This window comes from Schistocerca piceifrons, chromosome 7, assembly GCF_021461385.2.
Source record: "Schistocerca piceifrons isolate TAMUIC-IGC-003096 chromosome 7, iqSchPice1.1, whole genome shotgun sequence".
In the NCBI taxonomy this organism is placed as follows: Eukaryota; Metazoa; Arthropoda; class Insecta; order Orthoptera; family Acrididae; genus Schistocerca; species Schistocerca piceifrons.
The window spans coordinates 281,328,515-281,353,479 of record NC_060144.1 but is presented as its reverse complement, the minus strand read 5'-3'; positions in this window follow the sequence as shown (position 1 = coordinate 281,353,479).

Below are 24,965 nucleotides of genomic sequence, written 5' to 3'. Positions count from 1 at the left end.
AAAAATAGACGAATAAACACTAAGTACCTTGATTTTTCTGACGGCTTAGCTAAATTACCCCTACTCCCGATGAAGCCAGCCACGCCACCGAGAAGCTACGTGAATGTCATCCAGACCGGACCCCAAATCTCTTACGCGAAAACATAACACATGGACTCCAACAGCATAAACCTGTCATCACTTGCAACCAAGTGCGAAAATATGACAAGTTAAAGACTTCAAGTACTCTGGTGAAATTATTGGAAACACTAGGGACAAAAGAGTACTTAACAAAACATCCACAGAAAATTTGCGTAGTGCTTCCACAATTATCTACATTGTGTGCGACCAAAAAATCACTGTCCTTCAAAGCCTGACTTTTGTACAACCAAACAATCGTTGTTACAGAAGTACTTCTTACGCTATGGAGTGACGTTTATTAACTACCAATGACAAAGATATCTAGAAAATAGAAGGAAAATTACTGAAAAATATTTGGGTTCGAAATTCTGTATGATATCTGGACGAAAAAAATTTGTCAAACTGGGAGGATCAACCCACTTGCACAGAAAATACGTATGCAGTTCTATGGTCATATGGTTCAAATGGACGACTCTCTCTTAACCAAGAACTTCTTTCAGATCTAGCAGACGCCAAAATTGATTTCAAAGGAAGCGGTTTTGAGCAACTACACGGACTACATATAGGCAGAAAATAAATACAGATAACTTCATACTCAAGAACCCAATACGAAGAAACTTGAAGCTTAAAACGTGTGGATGCAGGAAAGAAGACTGGCCCTATATAATGTACACGTTTATTCAAATTTCGCACTCAGTACATGATTTAACGGACGTGAGCGTTAGTTACCGTTGAGACTGGACATGGTGAATTGGTGTCAGTCAAGAATGCCTTTAAGGTGGCAAAAAAGACGCCGTTGTCAAGATCGCACAGAGTTTCATCTAGGTCGTCTTATACGGCGATGAGTAGCTGGACGCTCCTTCAACGATATTACGGAAAGACGGCTGGAATGTAGCCACTGTACGTGTTTAATGGCTGCGGCGGTCTCGAGAACGTACACTCACAAGAATGGGTACCGTACCGACACGTGGTACTACCGAGAGGGGAGGGTGCTTCATACTTCATCTGCAGCAGCAATCTGAGCAGCAGTTGACACCACTTCACACAGTGAACTATTATAAATCGATTCCTTCAAAGACACCTCCGAGCCAGACGCCTGGTACCGTGCATTCCACTGCCCCAAATCGGAGGTGTGTCAAGGGAGAGCTCGTTGAAAGGCAGGGTGGAGGACTACTGTGTTTCCTGATGAAAGATGGTTCTGACTAGGTGCCAGTGATGGTCGTGTATTGGTCAGAAGCAGGAGAGCTAATGGAATGTCACCAGTCTGCTGTGTACTGGACATACTGTCCTACATTTGGAGGGATGGTCTGGGATGAAATTTCTTATGACAGCTAGAGCACTCTCATGGTTACCCCACGCTCCCTTAAAGCTACTTGGTTCGTCTGTCTGGTGATTCGACCTGTTGTTTCGCCATTCATGAACAGCTTTCCAGGATGTGTTTTCCAGCAGGATAAAATTCGCTCACATTCCGTTGTTGTAACCCAACTTGCACTATAGAGTTTCGATATGTTGCCTTGGCCTGCTCGAACACAAGATCTGTCTCCAATTGAGCTCATATAGAACATAAACGAACGACTATTCCAGCGTCATCCACAGACTGCGTTAAAGGTCCCTGTATTCATCGACCAAGTGCAATAGGCATGGAAAGCCATCATACAAACTGACATCCGGCACATGTACAACACAATGCATGCATTTTTGCATGCTTGCATTCGATATTGTTGTTGTTACACCCATTATTAATCTGCCAGCATTTCACATTTGCAAAGGCTTGTTTTGGCCTTACATTAACCTGTGATCTTGTTCATCACTTACATATGTTACCTAGACGAATGTATTCCCGAAATGTAATTACTTACAATAATTATCTTTTTCTGTTGCGAATTCTTTCCTCTCATTGTATAGTTAATCAAGAATAAGATAAAAAGAAATCAGACAAACTTTTGTCATATCTGTAATTCGGCTGTAACTCTTTGTTCAATCGATTCACGAGTGACCGTCACCTTACTATTTCACTATGACTGGTCCCTACGAAAAAGACGGGCACTAAGAAAGATTTAGTGCAAGGAGCAAAATTGTTACGAATTACATAATACAAAGTACTTCACAAAAATTAATATGTAGTTATCTTTTTGCACTTAAGCAATGACTGACATTCTTAGGTAAAGACACATAAACTTCCTTTAAGAACATCCTAGCGACACTGCTACTCTACAGGACTTTATGAACCTCAGCTACCTGACGTACATGCTGGAGGGATGCCTCCAATAGCATTTTATTCGCATGACTGACTTCATATACATACATTTGTATTGTTCCTGAATGTTTCTTATTGTTATCCATCAAACCTTACATTAGATTTTTCTCTTTCCCTCGCAACCCCTGTAATATCACTTGGGTCTTCTGTTATATCACTTGGGTCACTTCCAGAGTGGTTTTTTCAGTTGAAATACAAGTCTCAACAGTTAAGATGTGTTGTTGTTGTGGTCTTCAGTCCTGAGACTGGTTTGATGCAGCTCTCCATACTACTCTATCCTGTGCAAGCTTCTTCATCTCCCAGTACCTACTGCAACCTACATCCTTCTGAATCTGCTTAGTGTATTCATCTCTTGGTCTCCCTCTACGATTTTTATCCTCCACGCTGCCCTCCAACACTAAATTGGTGATCCGTCGATGCCTCAGAACATGTCCTACCAACCGGTCCCTTCTTCTAGTCAAGTTGTACCACAAACTTCTCTTTTCCCCAATCCTATTCAATACCTCCTCATTAGTTATGAGATCTACCCATCTAATCTTCAGTATTCATCTGTAGCACCACATTTCGAAAGCTTCTATTCTCTTCTTGTCCAAACTATTTATCGTCCATGTTTCCCTTCCATACATGGCTACACTCCATACAAATACTTTCCAAAATGACTTCCTGACACTTCAATCAATACTCGATGTTAACAAATTTCTCTTCTTCAGAAACGCTTTCCTTGCCATTGCCAGTCTACATTTTATATCATCTCTACTTCGACCATCATCAGTTATTTTGCTCCACAAATTGTAAAGCTCCTTTACTACTTGAAGTGTCTCATTTCCTAATCTAATTCCCTCAGCATCACCCGACTTAATTCGACTACATTCCATTATCCTCGTTTTGCTTTTATTGATGTTCATCTTATATCCTCCTTTCAAGACATTATCCATTCCGTTCAACTGCTCTTCCAAGTCCTTAGCTGTCTCTGACAGAATTGCAATGTCATCGGCGAACCTCAAAGTTTTTATTTCTTCTCCATGGATTTTAATACCTACTCCGAATTTTTCTTTTGTTTCCTTTACCGCTTGCTCAATATACAGATTGAATAACATCGGGGAGAGGCTTGTAACCTCCCCACCGTAATTTAAAAGAAAAAGACAATACTTAATACAAATGGGAGCCGAGTGTAACCTCCCCACAATAATTTTAAAAGAGTGTCAATATTATTTAAGAATGCTAATGGACATTGCGCTAAGCATAACCTGCCCACAATGAAATGTACTGACAATGGCAACAAAAATGTGAAATTCGCAATCTGACTCAAATATAAATTCTTCACAAAAAATTAAAGTCCATTCAGTGATAAGAAAATTCAATTAAACCGAAATATCGGTCTTTGGCCCTGTGCAAATCAGAAATTAAACTCTTACCTCAGAATAACTGGATGTCAAATTTCTGCTCTTATATTTGCGCACGGCTTGGAGGAACTGCATTGCAAAAAATAATATTCTTTGTTTTTTGTGATTTTAGTGAAATTTTTCTTCAAAAGAAGTGGACTGAAATGAGAAGTGCAACGAAATCTTTAGTTCAACAAAAAATTAAAGTTTTGAGAAAATGCTTTTGAAATAAAAATTATTATTGGGGGCACTTGTTGGAGAATAATTACAATAAATAAATTTTTACATTATCTAATGATTATATTAATTAACAGTATACCTCATTCAGCATCTTGACCAGTGTTGCCGACCGCCTACATCACACAACCGCACTGGGCTGCTACTACTGACCGACCGCTCTGCATGACGACTATTAGCGTACTGCACTACATGACGACTAGTAGCGAACTGCACTGCACGACTACTACTGACCGACTGCTCGCAACTAAACCGAGCTACAGACTGCCACGACTACAGACAGAGTACTGCTCTGCATAGCCACAACTAGCGAACTGCTCGCAACACTCGCGCGGTCAAGCGCCTACTCTCTGGTCAGCGATGCTGCAATGCCTCGCCATCGCTGCTGCGTTACATACGTGTTTCATAACCCTCCACTGCGGGGGCAAAAATTTGGCAGCGATGGTGAGTCTTTTGGACTTGCCAATCGCGGCAAAATTTTTTCCTAATTAATAAACTTCTACAATTTACAGAATATTTAGACGTAGTACATAAAGTAAATGTTGTGCACACGCACTAAGTACAAAATATATAAGACAAAGACAAAATGTGAGTACAAAACATAGTAACAAATCAGAAAAAAGTATATACAAATTATTTGACAGATAACAAAGTGCACAGGCACTGAAAAAATTCTTTAGCATATTCAGAACAAATAAACAGACTGGCAAAAAATATTATGTTGACAAGTGACATGAGTGACATGCACTGGAGTTGAGAACATATCAGTAAATGATGAAATGTATATACAATTAGTAACAAATGACATAAGTGCATACGCATTGAATATACAGAATGAGTACAAATCATATTGAAAAATGAGAAAAGTGCACAGGCACTGAAGTTCAGTGGAAAACATATTAACACCTAACATAAGTGCACATGCACTGTAATTCAGAACATATCATTAAAATAAAAATGTATATACAATATGAAAGACAAGAGTGTACATATACTGTACTTAGGAACAAATCAAAAAATGTCTTTAGCATTTTCGCAATAAATAAACATAATGGCAAAAAATCATGTCCAAAGTGCACACACACTGAAAAAATATCTTTAGCATTTTTACAACAAATAAACATAATGGTAAACATCATGTCGACCAGTGCCATAAGTGTACTCGCACTGGAGTTCAGCGAATCGAAAAATGTATAACCCACGAACATAAATGATGTTACCAAAAAATGATTTTCACGATGTGACAAGAATTAGGATAGGAAAGGGAAGGATTGCATCATGGTTGTAGCACTTTAGATTGCACACAGCTGTTCTGAAAGTCCATATCTTTCCACACAAGTACAACACCAAGTGACACAACTTGAAGTTCTTTTCCCATCAGAATTTATCAGTGTAGCCAAGACACTGAACTGTCGTAGTAATGTTCCATATTTTCATTTTGGCAGTACATTAGGTGCACCAAACAGTGGGACCATAATAACGTCTTCATTGCTCACGGTGGTGGACAGCATGTCGTGTCAACACCACGCTCTTACAAGGCACACCAACGTAGAATTAGTGCAAAAACCAAATATAGTGCTCCATGACCACTAGGATAAACAGGACAAATGGACATTGCAGTAATTTAGGGTAGTCAGCTTATGAGGTGAAGGACATCAAGTCACATAATATTGACAATTACAGACTTAATTAGCAGTTTGTGGCATTCATAGCCCAGTAATTGAACATTTCTGTACCAAGTATGTAGTATTACAGAAAAATGTTCATTAATTGTTTTACATAGAATCAGTACCCTTCTTTTACTAGTTACAAAGTATAGTATGGTTAATTAATCATTTGTCATTCCAATAGTATTAATCATTAGCCTTTTCCTAATTACAAAGCGTTATTAAACAGTCACATTCCTTTCCAATTACAAAGTATAATTAAGAATCATTAACCTTCTCATAATTACAGTTAATTAATCATTTGTCATTCCAATAATAATCATTAGCCTTTTCCTAATTACAGTTAATTAATCATTTGTCGTTAATTAATCATTTGTCATTCCAATAGTAAGAATCATTAGTCTTCTCCTAATTACAAAGCATTATTAAACAGTCACATTCATTTCCAATTACAAAGTATGAACATTGAAAACAAGAGTTAATTAATGGCATAATTAATAACAATTCATCGACTGACATTAATTATTGGCACTCAGTGGCCAGCAAGTATTGAATAGAATAAAACATAGTTCATCATTCAGTATTATTCAGATCATTACAAAATCAATATTAAAATCAGTTAATTACAGTCATACCATTAATAATCATGGGCATTATAAGTAGTCTCATTACAATAAATTGTGTTTCTCATTCAGTAGTATTCAGATCATTACAAAGTCATTATTAAAATCAGTTAATTACAGTCATAGCATTAATAATCATGGACATCATAAGTAGTCTCATTACAATAAACAGTGTTTCTCATTCAGTAGTATTCAGATCATTACAAAGTCATTATTAAAATCAGTTAATTACAGTCATAGCATTAATAATCACAGGCATTATAAGTAGTCTCATTACAATAAACAGTGGCAGTTATTAGCTAGTGACAAAGCATTATTTTATATATATACCTTTTTTTTGTCTCATTAAGAAGTCATTACTGAAGTGACATACTATTCAGAGTTGATCAGTATTATTCAGAATTTTCTCAAACTGGTATCACTACTTGGGACTGGTAATACATTTTTTTTTTTTTTTTGTTAGCAATGCATTGCGTTGGATCGATAATTAATTGCTGAGGCATAACACTATTTGCTTTTGACCTATTGCTGCAAATGAGGATAGGTAACGTCATTCGTCATGAGTCAGCTGTAGCAAGGTTATGTAACAAGGCAGTATATGTGATCACATTTATAAATCATAAACACAAATGGGTAAAAAATGAAAGTGCAAGTACTAGAACAGGTATAATAACTAACAGGTTTAGTAAGTATCATGAAAAGCTTCTCCTGGAAAAAATACAAAATGGATTATTGACCTGAAAGAAGAAACGCACACTATGCTGAAAAGTAGTGAACTTCGAATTAACAGGTAGTGAAATGTGTATAAAAATGTGTTCCATAGCTGTCCTTTCCAAAACTTTCTGTCATCCTACTATGCAATATAACACCTGCTGTCAAAGGAAACTGCAACAAATACTTAAATAACTACGTAGCATAAATACATAACTTCAACATTATCCTCATCCGTAAAGAAAAAACTTCATTATCCATCACTTCATTACTTATATTATCATAACTTCATTATTTTCATCACCTGTAAAGAAATACTTCATTATCCATAGTAGCATATTCTTCATCATTATTCATCAGCATTCATTATCATCTGCAAAAAATCACTTCGTTACTCATTACATAACTATTCCTTATCTCTAGCATATTTCATCACTAAAACTAAGATGTGTAGTTCTGTCTGACAGCCTGCATCAATCGCTTCGTATTCTGAAAGAAAAAATTTGTTAAGACTGCTATTCTGCGATGTGTATAGTATATTCTTGTTAATGCTTGTTAATTCTGATCCATTTACTCTTCCTCATAAGGTTTTTGCATCTTCTTTCGTTTATTCCGTAGGTGAAATTCCCATTTCTGTTTAATTTATTTCCTTTACTCGTTATTTCCTTCTGAAAATGATGAACAAAGATTAATGTCGTGCATTTACATCATATACTCATTAAAAAATGACTGGTTTATGGTAACATAATTAAGCATACAGCATAACATGACAGAAAACGTAATATGTCAAAAACATCGACAGTGTTCAGATGCAAAAATGTACACAGAATATCACAATGCAGCAGCAAATAAAAAAAATGTAAAACAGTCACGATGTTGAGATATCATAGGGCAAAAAATGTCAAAGTCAACTGGTGTTTGCTATATCTTAACCATTTCATAGTGCATACAAACAAAACATGAAAACAATCGTACATACATAAAAAAAATAGATAATGTGCACGGTCTGATGTGTAATGACAAGAAAAGCGACCTGCTAACCTTACCTTGCCGGGCACTTGCCAAGAAAAAATACGATAATCATCAATAGGTAGTCAAGTGAATATAATTGCAGAAATAGTCATAAAATGTGTAAATGGCATCATAACATGTTAAATCATAAAGTGTCTTCATTCAATAAAGGGTTTAATGTTAAAGACATGGTGGTTGCCTTTACTTTTTCTGGTTCTCAGAGTTTCGACATGTACTACATTAGGGTGAGGAATGCTGCGAATCCGATATGGACCTGCGTATAAATGTTCAAATTTACTGCACTTACCTTTTATTCTGCTGGATAAATAGTGTGTACGTACTAATATCTTCTGTCCAATGTGAAAGTCTCGGCGTGTACAAACCTGTTCTTGCTGTCTTCTCCGGCGCTCTGCGGCACGTTTGATGTTGTTCAGCACAATGTCAATTATTTCGTGGTGTCGTAATCGACGAGATGTAGGAAAATTTACTAATTCTGTAATTTTGTTTGGTGGTTCAACGTTTTTCAGTATAACAGACGGAGATAGCATAGTGGATTCATTTGGAATGGAATTAATTACATCTTGGAATGAGAATATGTGTGTGTCCCAATCAATATGTCTTTTGTGGCAGTATATTCTACACAGTTTACCAATTTCTTTCATTAATCGTTCACAAGGGTTCGAAGAAGCATGGTACTTGGATATATAGATCGGAGAAATGTTTCTAGCTCGCAACATGCGTGTCCATATAGCAGAACGAAATTGTGATCCATTGTCGGAAATTACTTTCATCACATGCCCTACATGAAATAGAAAATGTTTTACAAATGCTTTTGAAACAGTTTTAGCAGTAGCTTTGCGTAACGGAGCGAAAGTAACAAATTTTGAAGTGAGCTCAACAGCGACAAAGATGTAGCAAAAACCTCTGTTAGTTCTCGGAATTGGACCAAAAATGTCTACTGCGGCCATGTGTCTTAATTTAACAGGTATAATGGGATATAAAGAAGGAATATGTGAAGTGGTGTCTGATTTAGCTTTCTGGCATATTTTACAAGACGCTAAAACTCGTCGTATACGTTTCTCCATGTTAGTAAAATAAGAGTTCTGTCTCAGTATAAGAAAACATTTTCGTGCTCCGTAATGTGCGTAACTTAAATGAGTGTACCAAATTAATTTGTTAACCAGTTCGTCAGGAATGCATAATAACCAATTGTTGCTGTCAGGATGAGAGCGGCGAAACAGAATGTCATTGCGCACAGTGTAATGGTTTCTAATCGTAACATTATTCCTATCTTGCCAAAGGTGTTTAATTTCTTTCCACACGTTGTCTTTATTTTGTTCTTGTGCTATGTCCTGTAATGACGATGAAATAAAATTTTCAAATGCTACTTGCTGAATGTACATGACACTGAAATTTGTTTTGCAGAAGTTGGTCGCTACGTCTTGCTGATTGTTGCCGAGAGAACGCGATAGTGCGTCTGCTATAACATTTTGCGTGCCGGGAATGTGAACTATTGTAAAATTAAATTCTTGTAAATATAGTTTCCATCTACTTAATCTATCGTGTGTGAATTTAGCCGAAAGTAAAAATTGTATCGCTCTGTGATCTGTGTAAACTGTGGTGTGTCTGCCATAAAGAAAATGCCTAAATCTCGTGGAAGCCCATACAACACATAATGTTTCCAGTTCTGTAACGGAATAATTTCGCTCAGCAGGTGACAAAATGCGGCTTGCAAATGCGATGTTTTTAGTTACTGTTGAACCATCTTCTTCTATTTCCTGGAAAATGTGTACGCCTAAAGCGGTGTTGGAACTGTCGGTGGCAATGGAAAAATTTCTGCTAAGATGTGGGTGCGATAAAAGTGGAGCATTCAACAAAGCATGTTTCAGGTTCATAAATTCAGAGTGTGCTTGCTTATCCCAAGACCAAATAGTGTTTTTACCTGTTAATTGGCATAATCTGGGTGTGTCTAAAGCAGAGTGATGAATAAATTTACGAAAAAAGTTAATTAAGCCCAAAAAACTGCGTAATTGTGAGACCTGAGTTTCTCCTGGCGTATACAACTTTCAAATAACTTCCGGGAATTCAGCCAGGTAACACTTTCAGCGACCGCCAAGTACTCGGTACTGCTCCTTTCACTTTTGTTTTGCCTAAAGGTAATGTCGGATAGGTATTCTCTTTGTTGCACTCGTTGACCGCCAAGTGTTACCTGGCTGAATTCCCGGAAGTTATTTGAAAACTGCGTAATTGCTTCTTTGTTGTAGGAACAGTAATGTCACGTAGAGCCTGAAGTTTTTCCGGATCAGGTGCAATGCCTTCTGCTGAAATCACGTGTCCAAGAAATTTTATGGAAGTTTTGCCAAAGTGCGATTTACTGAGGTTAACTGTAAGTCCTTGTGCATGAAAAGTTTGCAACAGTTGTTCAAGAATCAGATTGTGTTCAGGCCAGTTAGCTTCTGCGATAAGAATATCGTCTACGTACGTCGTAATTCTGTCTTTAAGTTCTGTCGGAAGTATTGTGTTCAAACCGCGAATAAAAGCTGCAGAAGAAATAGTTAAGCAGAACGGTAATTTGCAAAATTGATAACAGTCGCCAAAACAGAGAAAAGCTGTATATTTTCTACAATTCGGATGAAGTTCAATTTGCCAAAATCCCGATTTCAAATCTAGTGTAGAATAAATAGCAGTACCATGAAATTTCTGTAAAAGTTCCTCTAGTGTCTGTGGCCGATCTGTTTCATTAATAACAATGTCATTAATGTGACGTGAATCAAGTACGAGGCGAAGTGAGCCATCCTTTTTCTTGACAATATGTAGCGGGTTTATGTACGGACCAATTGCTGGTTCTATAATTCCTTGGTCGAGCATATCCTGCAATTCTTTTTTAACCTGTTCTCTGTGGATATATGGAATGGGATAATGCTTTGCTTTAAATGTATCGTGCTGTTTGACTTGAAATTCATACATAAATCCGGACATAGTACCAGGAATGTTGTCAAAAACTGGAGCTTGCTGTAGAAGAATTTTGTGTAATTGCGTTCGTTCGTCGTCTGTAGTTGCACTGCTCTCTTTAACTTTATCAGAAATCATTTGTATTACGTCGTAGTCAGCTTCGTCTGGAGTATTATAGTTGTGTACGTACGTATCCGTGAACAATGTGGGATTACAGTCTATGTTACGTGTTGCGGAAATGACCTCTGTGCGGTTAATTGTTTGCTCTTCCGCAGATAGTGAGTGCTGAAATTCTATAGCAAATTGTATATTTTCGTCCTTTAACATTAAATAAGAATTTTGAAAATCGATAACTGCGTCGTGTTGTACCAGAAAATTCGTACCTAAAATAACGTCTGTTGTCAATAAAGGAACAATCCAAAAATTAGAGTGAAAAGTATGACCTGCAATACAAAATGATAAATGCGTCTGTAATTTGACGTCTACTCCTTTACTCGGTACTGCTCCTTTCACTTTTGTTTTGCCTAAAGGTAATGTCGGATAGGTATTCTCTTTGTTGCACTCGTTGAAAGTCTCCCCATTTATTACTGATATAGGTGATCCAGAATCGATTACTGCTGAGAATTTCGAAGAACCAATTTTAATTTCAATAACAAGATGTGAAATGGTTTTCTGAATAACTGGTCTTTCCTGCAAGAGAGTGTCTCTGATGTCGTCAAAAGTAATTACATTTTCGTGCAACATTTTGCGTGTCTAAGGTAGTGCTTGTATTATTGGAAGATGCGTCCTGTACATTATCTAGTCAGATTCTATCTGACGTGTTATTATTATTAGGAGGATCCTGTGGCATTTCGACTATTTGAACTGTCCTATTACTTCTTCCAGACGTGTTACGCTCTGGATGATACCTACTGTCGGGTTCGTTCATGAGAATAGGTTCTCGTGCATAATTTTGCTGTTGGTATGACCGACTGTTGTTAGATGTACGCTGAAAATTGTTCTCATTATTTTTACGTCTGTCGTAATAGTCATTCCTATACGGTGTATTGCGATGGGAATTGAAATACTGTCTTCTTTGTACATAGTTGTTTCCTTGCTGCCGTGCATTACTATTTGTTGGACCAGGGACTATACGTCCACGCGGTGAAACATTAAAGCCTGGTTGACCTTGTGCATTCCATTGTTGGTTAGGTATGCTAACCGGCTGGTTTTGATGTTGTTGTTGTGAAATACCTCTATTGTTACTAAAGTGCGGTTCCTGTTGCTGAAAAGTTTGACGATATTGATAATTAGAATTTTCGCTGTTATTAGAATTTTGGTAGTTGTCGTTCCTAAAGCGTCTGTTATCTTTCCTATTAAAATTACGTGTCTGATCATAATTGCTGTACTTTTGTTGACCTTGGTTATTATAAGAAAAGTTTTTGTTTACAAAAGAATAATCAGATTGCTGTACTTCCAAGAGCTGTAAAAGATCTCTGAACGCTGAAATATTTTCTTTTTGCTGACCTGTTAGAAGCGACACTCGTAATGACCGTGGTAATTTGGAAATGCATAATTGTATAAGTGCGGATTCACTGTACGGTTCACTCAGGTATTGGTTTTGTTGTACCATGTGCTCAAAAAATTGCGTCACACTGGGAAAATTTGAGTTCTCGTAATTCGGCAAACTAATTAACTGATCTTTAATTCCGCGCTGTGTCGTCTTCGACCAGTACGCTGACAGAAAAGCATTCTGAAACTCTTCTACTGAATAGCATTGCCTCGCGATCGGTCTCATACGAGTTGCCGGTTCGCCCTCCAAAAAGCTGCAAATAAATTCAAGTTTATGCGTTACAGGCCAAGTCGGTGGAAGAGCAAAGCTAAATTGTTGAATCCAATCCAGTGGGTGAATCTGCGTTCTATCGTTTTTGAAAACCTTAAACTTTCTCACTGACAGAAAATGTTTGTAATCGAAATTATCATCTCTCTGTAATGGAACATGTTCAGGATCGTAAGAGAATCTATTGAACTGTGGTTGATCGGAATCTAAGTCCCGCACTCTCTGCAGATTACCCAAATTATACGCGCCGCGTGAGTCTGACAAATGTTCATAAAGTGGCGTCTGTTGTATGTTATTATTAACTGAAATGCTTTTCATCTCTGTTACTTCTTGTTGCAAATTTGACAACTTCCTACGTAACGTGTTGTTAGATGAATCGATCTCATTAATTGTCTGCTGTAAATTTTGAAATTCAGGTGTTTGGTTAAATGAAACCGGTGCAGTATCGTCTGATTTATTGTCATTAGTATTTTCGATAACATCAATACGACTGGCCAATTCATCACATTTTTCAGTCAGTAATTTAAACTGATCATCGGTTTTAGAATCGGACGCATTAATCTGTTTTTGCAACTTACGCGTAGTTTCGCTCAGTTTTTTAACATCAGCTTTGATCACATCGCAATCCTGTGTTAGTTCTAATTGTTCGAATTTGTCTGTCACTGTTTGAATATTTACTGTGTGTGTATCTGTTTTTGATTTAAGATCAGAAATTTCATCCCGTAATTCCGCGTTGCACTGTTTGATGGTATTAATTTCGTCGGACACTGTAGCAATATTATTGTCTACATACGTCTTCGCTTTCGCGAACATTTTACGTTTGTCTTCCTGTCTCTGTGCTGTGATTGTTTCCATTACTTGTCGTTTCACTTTGTTTTGATCTTGAATAAATTTGTGGAAACGCGTATCACTGTTCTGTGTGTGCTGATTAAAGCGCTCGTTTATCTGAGTGTTCTGCTGTTCGAATTTCGCGTCTATTTTTGCGTCCATTGTGCGCGAAAGTTCCGCTGTCATTGCTTTAAACTCGTCCCGTAATTGTATAGCTTTTTCAGAGCATTGTTTAGCGACTCCGCTAATTTCGTCTCTGAGTGTTTCTGTTGCGGCTGTTTGCATTTCCCTTAATTCTTGAGCAACAGACCTAATTTCTTCGCTATTTTTTTGTGAACAAGCCTCAATTTCCGTGCGCAACTGTTCCTTAGTGTCATGACACTACGCGGCAACAGCTCTAATTTGTTCACTAAGCTGTCTGGAATTGTCGTCTAATTTTTCATTCTGTTGTCTGACCTGTTCACTAAGTTGTTTGAGATTTTCGTCATTATTGTCAAGTTTCTCATTTAAGTGTTTGTTATCTTCCCTAAGTTGTTTGAAATTGTTGTCTTGTTTTTCCATAAGTTGGTTAACTCGTTGCAGCAATAGTGTCATAATTTGATCCGAACCAAAATTAGCATTTCTATTCTCAGTGCTGTTTAATGGTGTACCTGCAGTTGTCGCGCTTTGTGTGACCATTTGGTCATTCTGCAACTTACAAAAAGGATTATCAGTCGGATGTACATTGTCGGACACTATTTCGGAATTAAATAAATCCGTCGTACTTTCACTACACTGACCGTTTTCATTCGAAAAATTTGTCTGTACATTACTTAGATTTTCTAAATCGGGTGTGTTAAGCTCGGCAGCGCTCATTACTATAGACCGCTCCGCGTCATCAATTGTCGTCAAATTAACAGACGAGACAATTGAGTTCGTTTGTTCATCATTAGGGTAAAAGTCATCATTAATGGTTGTAATGCACTGATTGTTAGTGAACGCAGGATTGTCATCATCACACTGCGTGTCACAATTACTATCGGTCACGCTGTTTAAGTCGGTAATTTCATTCAAAATCCCTCGCGATACACTATTCATAGTCTTTCGCGGCATTTTCACAATAGTCACAATTATTCACAAAAGAAATAAGCACAAATACAGAAAGGCAACATACAAATACAACAGAGCAACGAATTGCCGTTGACCTGTAGAAAGAAAGTCACAAGATTAGTAAAAGCGTTGCGCCAAATCCTAATTATACTTAAGCAAATAAGAGCAGATATCTGACTGTTTTTCAAAAGACTCTCAACGAAATACGATCCTGGACTGGGTGTCGCCAAGTGTAACCTCCCCACCGTAATTTATAAGAAAAAGACAATACTTAATACAAATGGGAGCCGAGTGTAACCTCCCCACAATAATTTTAAAAGAGTGTCAATATTATTTAAGAATGCTAATGGACATTGCGCTAAGCATAACCTGCCCACAATGAAATGTACTGACAATGGCAACAAAAATGTGAAATTCGCAATCTGACTCAAATATAAATTCTTCACAAAAAATTAAAGTCCATTCAGTGATAAGAAAATTCAATTAAACCGAAATATCGGTCTTTGGCCCTGTGCAAATCAGAAATTAAACTCTTACCTCAGAATAACTGGATGTCAAATTTCTGCTCTTATTTTGCGCACGGCTTGGAGGAACTGCATTGCAAATAATAATATTCTTTTTTTTTTGTGATTTTAGTGAAATTTTTCTTCAAAAGAAGTGGACTGAAATGGGAAGTGCAACGAAATCTTTAGTTCAATAAAAAATTAAATTTTTGAGAAAATGCTTTTGAAATAAAAATTATTATTGGGGGCACTTGTTGGAGAATAATTACAATAAATAAATTTTTACACTATCTAATGATTATATTAATTAACAGTATACCTCATTCAGCATCTTGACCAGTGTTGCCGACCGCCTACATCACACAACCGCACTGGGCTGCTACTACTGACCGACCGCTCTGCATGACGACTATTAGCGTACTGCACTACATGACGACTAGTAGCGAACTGCACTGCACGACTACTACTGACCGACTGCTCGCAACTAAACCGAGCTACAGACTGCCACGACTACAGACAGAGTACTGCTCTGCATAGCGACAACTAGCGAACTGCTCGCAACAATCGCGCGGTCAAGCGCCTACTCTCTGGTCAGCGATGCTGCAATGCCTCGCCATCGCTGCTGCGTTACATACGTGTTTCAGGCTACAAACCTGTCTCACTCCCTTCCCAACCACTGCTTCCCTTTCATGTCCCTCGACTCTTATAACTGCCATCTGGTTTCTAAACAATTTGTAACTAGCCTTTCGCTCCCTGTATTTTACCCCTGCCACCTTCAGAATTTGAAAGAGAGTATTCCAGTCAACATTGTCAAAAGCTTTCTCTAAGTCTACAAATGCTAGAAACGTAGGTTTGCCTTTCCTTAATCTAGCTTCTAAGATAAGTCGTAGAGTCAATATTGCCTCACGTGTTCCAGTATTTCTACGGAATGCAAACTGATCTTCCCCGAGGTCGTCTTCTACTAGTTTTTCCATTCGTCTGTAAAGAATTCGCGTTAGTATTTTGCAGCCGTGACTTATTAAACTGATAATTCGGTAATTTTCACATCTTTGAAACCCTACTTTCTTTGGGATTGGAATTATTATATTCTTTTTGAAGTCCGAGGGTATTTCGCCTGTCTCATACATCTTGTTCACCAGATGGTAAAGTTTTGTCGGGACTGGCTCTCCCAAGCCCGTCAGAGGTTCTAATGGAATGTTGTCTACTTCTGGGGCCTTGTTTCGACTCAGGTCTTTCAGTTCTCTGTCAAACTCTTCACGCAGTATCATATCTCCCATTTCATCTTCATCTACATCGTCTTCCATTCCCATAATATAGTCCTAAGGTACATCGCCCTTGTGATAGACCCTCTATATACTCCTTCCACCTTTCTGCTTTCCGTCCTTTCCCGTCAGATGTAAAAACTGATAGTACACACTCACTGTAAGGCTTCCATAGGAACATACCAAATTCATCGAGTTGTTGCATTTAAATTCTCTAGATACAAAACTCTCCAACCGGTATTCTTATATAGATGGTCCACTAAGACGTTTCAGCGCAAATATCTCTGGAACAACAACTGATAATGGAAAACTACTTTCTAGGGGATGAATGTAAGCACGAACGAGTAAACCCTTTTCTTATATTTCAGTGTGTGTGGCTGGATATTTTCTATTGTTTCCAGTAAGTAGCAATAAGTACAGCGTTTGTCGGATTGTAGTACGTCAATTACATTGCAATTACGAGCAAAGTTCTGATCACGCTAGCATCTCGGGGTGTGCAATAGCGGCGTGCTTCGTTTAATTGAAGCGCAACTTCGCTTTGCTATGTCTCGGAATGTAACTGAATTATTGAGGTACAACCACCACTATCCTTTTTGTGAATCTTCACGTCATTGATTGCGTAAGGAATAATACGGGATGTAATAAAAAACTGTACGTTTGTGATGACAATAACATTACTGACGTTCTAGAATGTCTCACAATATTTACTCTCATTAGCTCCTGCCTTACATTCATACCCACAATAGTCGTTTTTTTAGTATCCACTGTTGTTCCAGAGAATCGTTTAAATGGGCCACTCTGTATAGGCGACTGCATGAAGTAGATAAGAGAAATCCACAAAATATATGAAAGCTAGTTGACGAACGTTTTGTATTTAGAGAATTGGAATACAGTACCTGGATGTTTCTGATTCGTCCCTATGGAATCATAACAGTGAGTGTGTCTACTATAACACTCTTATGTGAGAAGATAATAACACAATGTAAGTTGGTCTTATGCAGCTCTTCACGCTACTCTATCTTGTGCGAGCCTGTTCATCTCTGAATAGCTACTGCAACTCACATCTTTCTGAATCTGCCTAGTGTAGTCGTCTCGTGATCTCTCTACGACTTTTACCACCCTCACTTCCCTGCAATACGAAATTGGTAATCCCTTGATAACACAGAATGTATCCTACGAACCGATCCTTCCCTTTGATCAGGTTGTGCCACAAATATCTTGTCTACACAATTCTTTTCAGTATTTCCCCATCCGTTATCTGACTGACCCATTTAACCTTAAAAATTCTTTTGTAGCACCACATTTTATAAGCTTCTATTCTCTTGTTATCTAAACTAAATCATGTTTCACTGCTATTCATACCCACAATACAGACAGATACCTTCTGAAAAGACTTCCAAACACTGATACCTATATTCGACCATAATAACTTTCTCTTCTTCAGAAATGCTTTTTTTCCCATTGGCAGCCTACATTTTATGTCGTTTATACTTTGACCATCTTCAGTTATTTTCCTGTCCAAATAGCGAAATTCATCTACTGCTTTCAGTGTCCCGTTTCCTAATCTAATCCCCTTAGCATCACCTGATTTAATTCGACTACGTTCCGTTATCCTAGTTTCGTTTTTTGTTGTTGTTCATCTTATACCCTCCTTTCAGGACACTGGCCATTCCGTTCAATTGCACTTCCAAGGCCTCTGCAGTCTCTGACAGAATTACAATGTCATCGGCAAACCTTAAGGGTTCCATTTTTTTCCCCAGGAACTTTAATTCCTATTCCAGATTTTTCTTTGATGTTCCTTACTGCTGGCTCTTTGTACAAATTGAATAACATCGGGGATAGTCTACAACCTCGTCTCACTCCCTTGTCAACCACTGCTTTCCTTTCATGCCCCTCGACTCTTATAATTGCCACCTGGTTTCTACAGAAATTGTATATATTCTTTTGCTCCATGTGTTTTACCCCTGCTGCATTCGGAATTCGATAGAGGGTATTCCAGTCAACACTGCCAAAAGATTTCTCCAGGTCTACAAATACTATAAGGGTAGGTTTACTTTTCCTTAACCTGTATTTACGACAGATCGTTAGGTCAGTATTGTCAAGCATGTCAAAACGTTTCTCTGGAATCCAAACTGATAACCCATGGGGTAATTTCCATACTTCTGTAAGGAATTCGTTTTATAATTTTGCAACTATGACTTACTAAACTGATAGTTTGGTAATTTCCACACTTGTCAGCAACTGCTTTCTTTTGAATTGGAATAACTACATTCTGAACTCTGTCTCATACATCTTGCACATCACCTGGAAGAGTTTTGCCATGGATGGGTCTTCCAAGGCTATCAGACGTTCTGACGGAAAATCGTCTACTCCTGAACCTTGTTCCGACTTAGATCTTTCAGGATTCTATCACATTCTTCTCGCAGTATCATATCTCCAATGTGATCTTCACCTACGTCCACTTCCCCATCAATAATATTGCGTTCAAGTTCATCTCCCTTGTGTAGACCCTCTGTATACTGCTTCAACCTTTCAGCTTTCCCTTCTTTGCTTAGGACTGGTTGTCCATCTGAGCCCTTGATATTAATCCAGCTGTTTCTATTTCCCCCAAAGGCCTTTTTAATTTTCCTGAAGGCGATATCTATTTTTCCATAGTCAAATATGCTTCCAAAGACTTACATTTGTTCTATAGCCACTCCTGTTTAGCTGTTTTGCACTTCCTTGTAAATCTCATTTTTTAAATGCCTGCATTTCCTTTCGTCTGCTTCATTTGCTGCATTTTTAAATGGTCTCCTTTCATCAGCTAAATCCAATATTTCTTGTGTTATCCTAGGACTTCGACTATGCCTTGTGTTATTACCCGTTTGATCCTCTGCTGCCTTCACTATTTCACCATTAGTCTTCAACTATATTCCTTTCCCCTATCTTAGTCAACAGTTGCCGAATGCTCCATGTGAAACTCTTAACAACCTCTAGTTCTTTCAGCTTATCGAGGTCCCATTTCCTTAATTTGCTGACTTTTATCCAGCTTCTTTTGTTGTAATCTACAGTTTATAGCCAATAAATTGTAATCTGTACATGACTACTTTCACTTGATTACAATTATATTTTGGGGTATTTCTTTCTCACCCGCATAAAAAATGCTAATTGTATCCCAATCAGATATCTTCTCTTTTTATTACCTGACTTGTCTCTTTCTTTCAAACTGAGAATTTCGCTGACATATATTCATTAGTTACTCACTATTTTCGACTTTCGTCCCATGGCGAATCTACATATATCTTCATTTTTTGCGTTGCTCTACAAGAGAGGTTTCCTTTCTGATGCATTCCCATATATTATGACAAAGTAAATATGATCATTAGGAGCGAAATGCCAATTGTTTACAAAAAAGAGTGAACTGTTTTACACCTGACAGCTGTAACCATGAGTCACCAGGCATGCTCCCGTGACATGTATTTTTGTAGAAACTGTCAGAGAAATTGGTGACAGCAGCCTCAACTGTAAGTATTAATTTTTCCAATATTACCTATCTTTTACAGTAACGTAAAAAATATTATTGGGAATTTCTTAACAGCAAGCGAAACAGGTTTGTAAGAAGTATGCTACTTTAAAAACTTCAAGATGATTACCTATCATTTTATTTCCTCGTATATGATGCTCTGTAACCACGACACACACAGAACTTGTCATATCATAATACCAGCTTTTGCATGCAGTAACTTAATACATCGCACATTGTTGCAGATGATCTTTTGTTTTCCCCTACTTCACTTTGGAAACAAAACCAATTAGATTTTACTTGTCTGAATTAATTTTACATAGTCTTTAACTGTGACAAAATTAATTCGAATGATTTTCTGATATATGTATGCCTTCATTCGTTGTTGCTGTTTCAAAAATCAGTACACGTGTGTTTAACATCAGCTGTGCTTCTATTTTTCGTGTTGCTCCAATCTCTTCCTTTTAATTCCAGTTATTTTTTAAATCTGGTCTTTTGCAATTTGTGAGCCTACATTAGGTTATTAGTTATTCTGATGGGTACAGTTATCATAAATGGTTCTTCAAAACAAAAATTTCTTCCAACTTTCCCAATTGCTGTTCTTGATTCGAGTGATGTGCTACATCCATTTTATATATAAAAATACAAGCACTCACTCATAATGCAGATTTTTGCATCAGAGATTATCCTTTCCGACGAAACAGTTTTAGGGTCTCCTAAATTGATTTGACGTAACATGTTATCGTTTCTGATCACACCATAGCTCAGTGTACATCTATATCTACATGTAAATAAATACTCTGAAAACTACCTTGAAGTGGATGGCAGAGGTTACTTCCTACCGTACCAGTTATTACCACTTCTTTCTCTTACATTCGCGTATGAAGCACGCGAGGAATAACACTTTAAACTTTTTAAGTAGGCTTTCACGGCTTGGTTTGCATCTATCTTCATGTGTCTTGCGGTACAGTTTCTTCAGTGTTTCTCTGATGCCTTCCCATGGACTAGTCAAATCCATCAGTACTCTTTCTGTCCTTCTTTGTCAGTGTTTAGTATCCCCTACTATTCCTATCTGTAATGGGTCCCACGCACTGGAGTAATGTTCTAGGATGGGCAGCATATTGTTTTGTTAGCAATCTCCTTTGTACAGAAATCGCGTTTTCCCAGTATTATGACAATGAACCGATGTACCCTACTTCCCACATGCTCTACCTACGACTGAGTCTACGTGGTTGTTCCATTTGATATCCGTACAAATTGTTACAAGGAAGTACTTGTGTGAGTTCAACGATTACAATTGTGACTCATTGATTTTGTGGTCATAGGGTGTCGCGTTTTTCTTTCTTATTCCTATTTTTATGCGCCGTATTTGTGTAGCTTCCTTCTGGCAGTACTTCATTATGGAGAGCCACAGCATCTATTAAAGGTCTGGGTAACTATTAAAATCATCTGCAAGATCATTAATATACGATATGAGCAGCAAGGATTTCAACATACTTTACAGGGGTACAACCGAATTACATGTCGATGACACTCAATCCAGGATGAGTTTCGGCATGTTGCCTGAATTCCTAAGTCCAGCCAAAAATTTTGTTTAATTCTACATACGATATTGCTTTTGATATGAATTGGTGTGCTATCAACGATCTTGTAGTATAATTCTTTATCACTTTTGAAGATAATATGTTGTTGAAATTTTAAACTCCACTTTTACAAGGCTATCTAATTTCTTTCACTGGCTTCGATAGATATTCCGAATACGCCCGCCAAAACCCAGAGTCAATTTGCACGCTCTTCTCATACGAATACAGCCTCGAAGTTGATGGCGGCAATATCAATTAAGCCACATGGCCTTAACGAGGCGATCGTCGTCTGTTCCGTGTGTTCTGCGGCAATGCTGGCGGCTACTTGATTTAAAACCGGCTGGGTCAGTTAGCACGCAATTTGGCTAATTCCCTTTCCACTTTGTTGTTATATATTAGCCGGCTGAAAGGCTAATTCGTTTCATTAATCGTTTTCTGTCTCTCTCCAACACTATGTGGTTTTATCTGCTAACGAGGAAAAACATCAGTGTAAAGAGGGCTACTAGCTGTCGGTAACACGTACGAACGTCACGCCATTGTGGGGCCTCGTTTGAGGCATGAAGAAGTCTCTCGTGTGCTGGATGCATAATTTTCCCAGCCAATTGATACGTAATAGTATACTCCAGGGAACCGTTCATACGTGATATGTGATATTATTTATCACTAATTTCGTGCGTAGAAGCGTTTTGTTTCACGATTCATCGAGTGTATGATATTCATATTCTACGCCGCTGTACCGAGTGCTCACAGGAGGATTAATTGGATGGTCACACAGTCCGTGTCGTTCTCGTAATGAGTGAGTTATTAATTTACGGTTCCTGTATGCTCAGGGAGATTCATATTTTAGTTTAAAACGGAGACTCCAATTGGTATTTTAAGATAGAGTGTGCTCTTGTAACCAACAACATTAAGACGTCAATATTTTAACTTATTACTGATAGATTTCTCCCCGCATCCAACAGTTCCTTATCGTTCAAGAAATCATTCTCACAAATCTTGGTACATATTTATTTTCTAAACTTTTTTTGATTAAATACAGTAGTTAGGGAGTACAGCGGTACTGTTACGGTAGTTAAAGGGTTCCTTACAGTGTACTCGCAAGTCCGTACTGTGATCTTCCTATGTTTCGTACAATAATTTGATGTTAACTAGCACACTGTTGTTTACGTGAGGATATCACTTTATGTTGCTATCGCCTTTATTAAAAAATCATTACCTGTTTTATGACCCGTAACATTAAGAAACTTACTGGCTGATTTTTAGAAACAAAGGAAACAGACAAACGAGATAGCATTAGAAAATGCTGCAATCATAAAATTGCAATGCAATGACAAAACACCTGCATCCATTCGACATATTGTAGCAGTTTTTAAAGACATATCTACTGATAATAAAGAAATCATAAGATGACGGTTATCGTCCATTTCCTTTCAGTTAATTTACATTCATATATTTTGTTATGAGTAACATTATTCGTATCGTGACGTAATTTCATTCGATATGATGTCACCCTATTATGATAAGCTCTACGTGGCAACTAGTATGAGAACTGTGAACTGAAGGTAGGCAAATGCCTCATCTGATCGCGAGTGAAAGATTTTCTTGTCGGTCTCGACAGTTCACTTTTATAGAACTGAAACAGGATCGATCAGTTTAAAACTCTTAGTTGTACAATCTGACCAGAATTCATAACAGAAGACTGGACAAAGTTCTTGACCCCGATCTCGTGGAAAATCAATTTCTGGAAAAAATCTAAGAACAAGCATATCAGTACTGGCCTCACGACTCAAAAGGTAGACTGAAGAAAGGCAAAACTACTATTATATGAATTGTACATTTAAAGAAAGTTTTCGATGCAATTGACTGGAATGCGCTCCTCGAAATTCTAAGGTATCTTTGGTTATGGGATGTAGTCGAAGTAAATCAGATGAAATTGAGGTGTTTAGATTAAGAAGAGAAACACTAAAAGCAGTAGGTGACATTCGTTAACTGGTCAACAAAATAATTGTGAGCGACGTGGAGGGGATATAGAACACAGACTGGCATTAGCTACGGCATGTTACTTAAATAGAGATATTTGAAAACACTTGATCCAAGCAGAAGTGTTTGGAAGGCTATTTTGAATATGCTTGCCTAAACCGTAGCCTTATATTGCAGTGAAATGTGGACCATAAACATTCATACAGGAGGCCTCTGTGAGGGGGAAGATGTCTCTGATGAGGTGATAAAAGACGAAACAGGAGTCGATGGAGAAGAGCTAGAGGATCCAGTATTGGAATCAGAATTTAAAAGGGCTCTGGAAGGCTAAAGATAAAATAAAGCAGAACCTATTAATAACATTCCACCAGAATTTCTAAAGTCGTTGGATGAAGTGGGAACAATACGACTATTCACGTTGGTGTGTAGAAAATACGAATCTGTCGATGTAACATCTGACATTCGGAAAAACATCAACCACCCAATTCAAAAGACTGCAAGAGCTGAAAAGTGCGAGAATTATCGGACAATCAGCTTAACAGTTCATGTATCCAAGTTTATGACAAAAATAATATACAAAGCAATGGATAAGAAAATTGAGGATGTGTTAGGTGACGATCAGTTTGGCTTTAGGAACAGTAAACGCACCAGCGACGGTTCTGACGTTGCGAGTAATAATGAAAGCATGGCTAAAGCAAAGGCTACATACGTTAATAGGATTTGCCGACCTGGAAATAGGGATTGAAAATATCAAATGGCAGAAGACCGAAATTCTGAGAGAAATAGGGGTACGCTATAGGGAAAGACGGGTAATATACGACATGTACATTAGTCAAGAGGGTACAATAACAGTGAAAGATCAAGAAAGAAGTACTCGAATTAAAAATGGTGTAAGACAGGGATGTTCAATCTGCAGATCGAGAAAGCAAAGACGGAAATGAAAGAAAGGTTTAAGAGTGGAATTAAAATTCAAGGTGAAAGGATGTCAGTTATACGTTTCGGTGAGGACAAGTGCTCTACCATCTGAGCTACCCAAGCACGACTCACGCTCCGTCCTCTCAGCTTCATTTCTACCAGTACTTCGTCTCCCACCTACCAAAGCTCAGATGGTAGAGCATTTGCCCGCGAAAGGCAAAGGTACTGAGTTAGAGTTTCGGCCCGGCATACAGTTTTAATCTGCCAGGAAGTTTCATTCAGCGCGCACTCCGCTGCAGAGTGAAATCTCATTCTGGAATCATCCTCCAGGCTGTGGCTAAGCCATGTCTCCGCAATATCCTTTCTTTCAGGAGTTCTAGTTCTGCAAGGTTTGCAGGAGAGTTTCTGTAAAGTTTGGAAGGTAGGAGACGAGGTACTGGCAGAAGTGAAGATGTGAGGACGGGGCGTGAGTCGTGCTTGGGTAGCTCAGATGGTAGAGCACTTGCACGCGATAGGAAAACGTACAG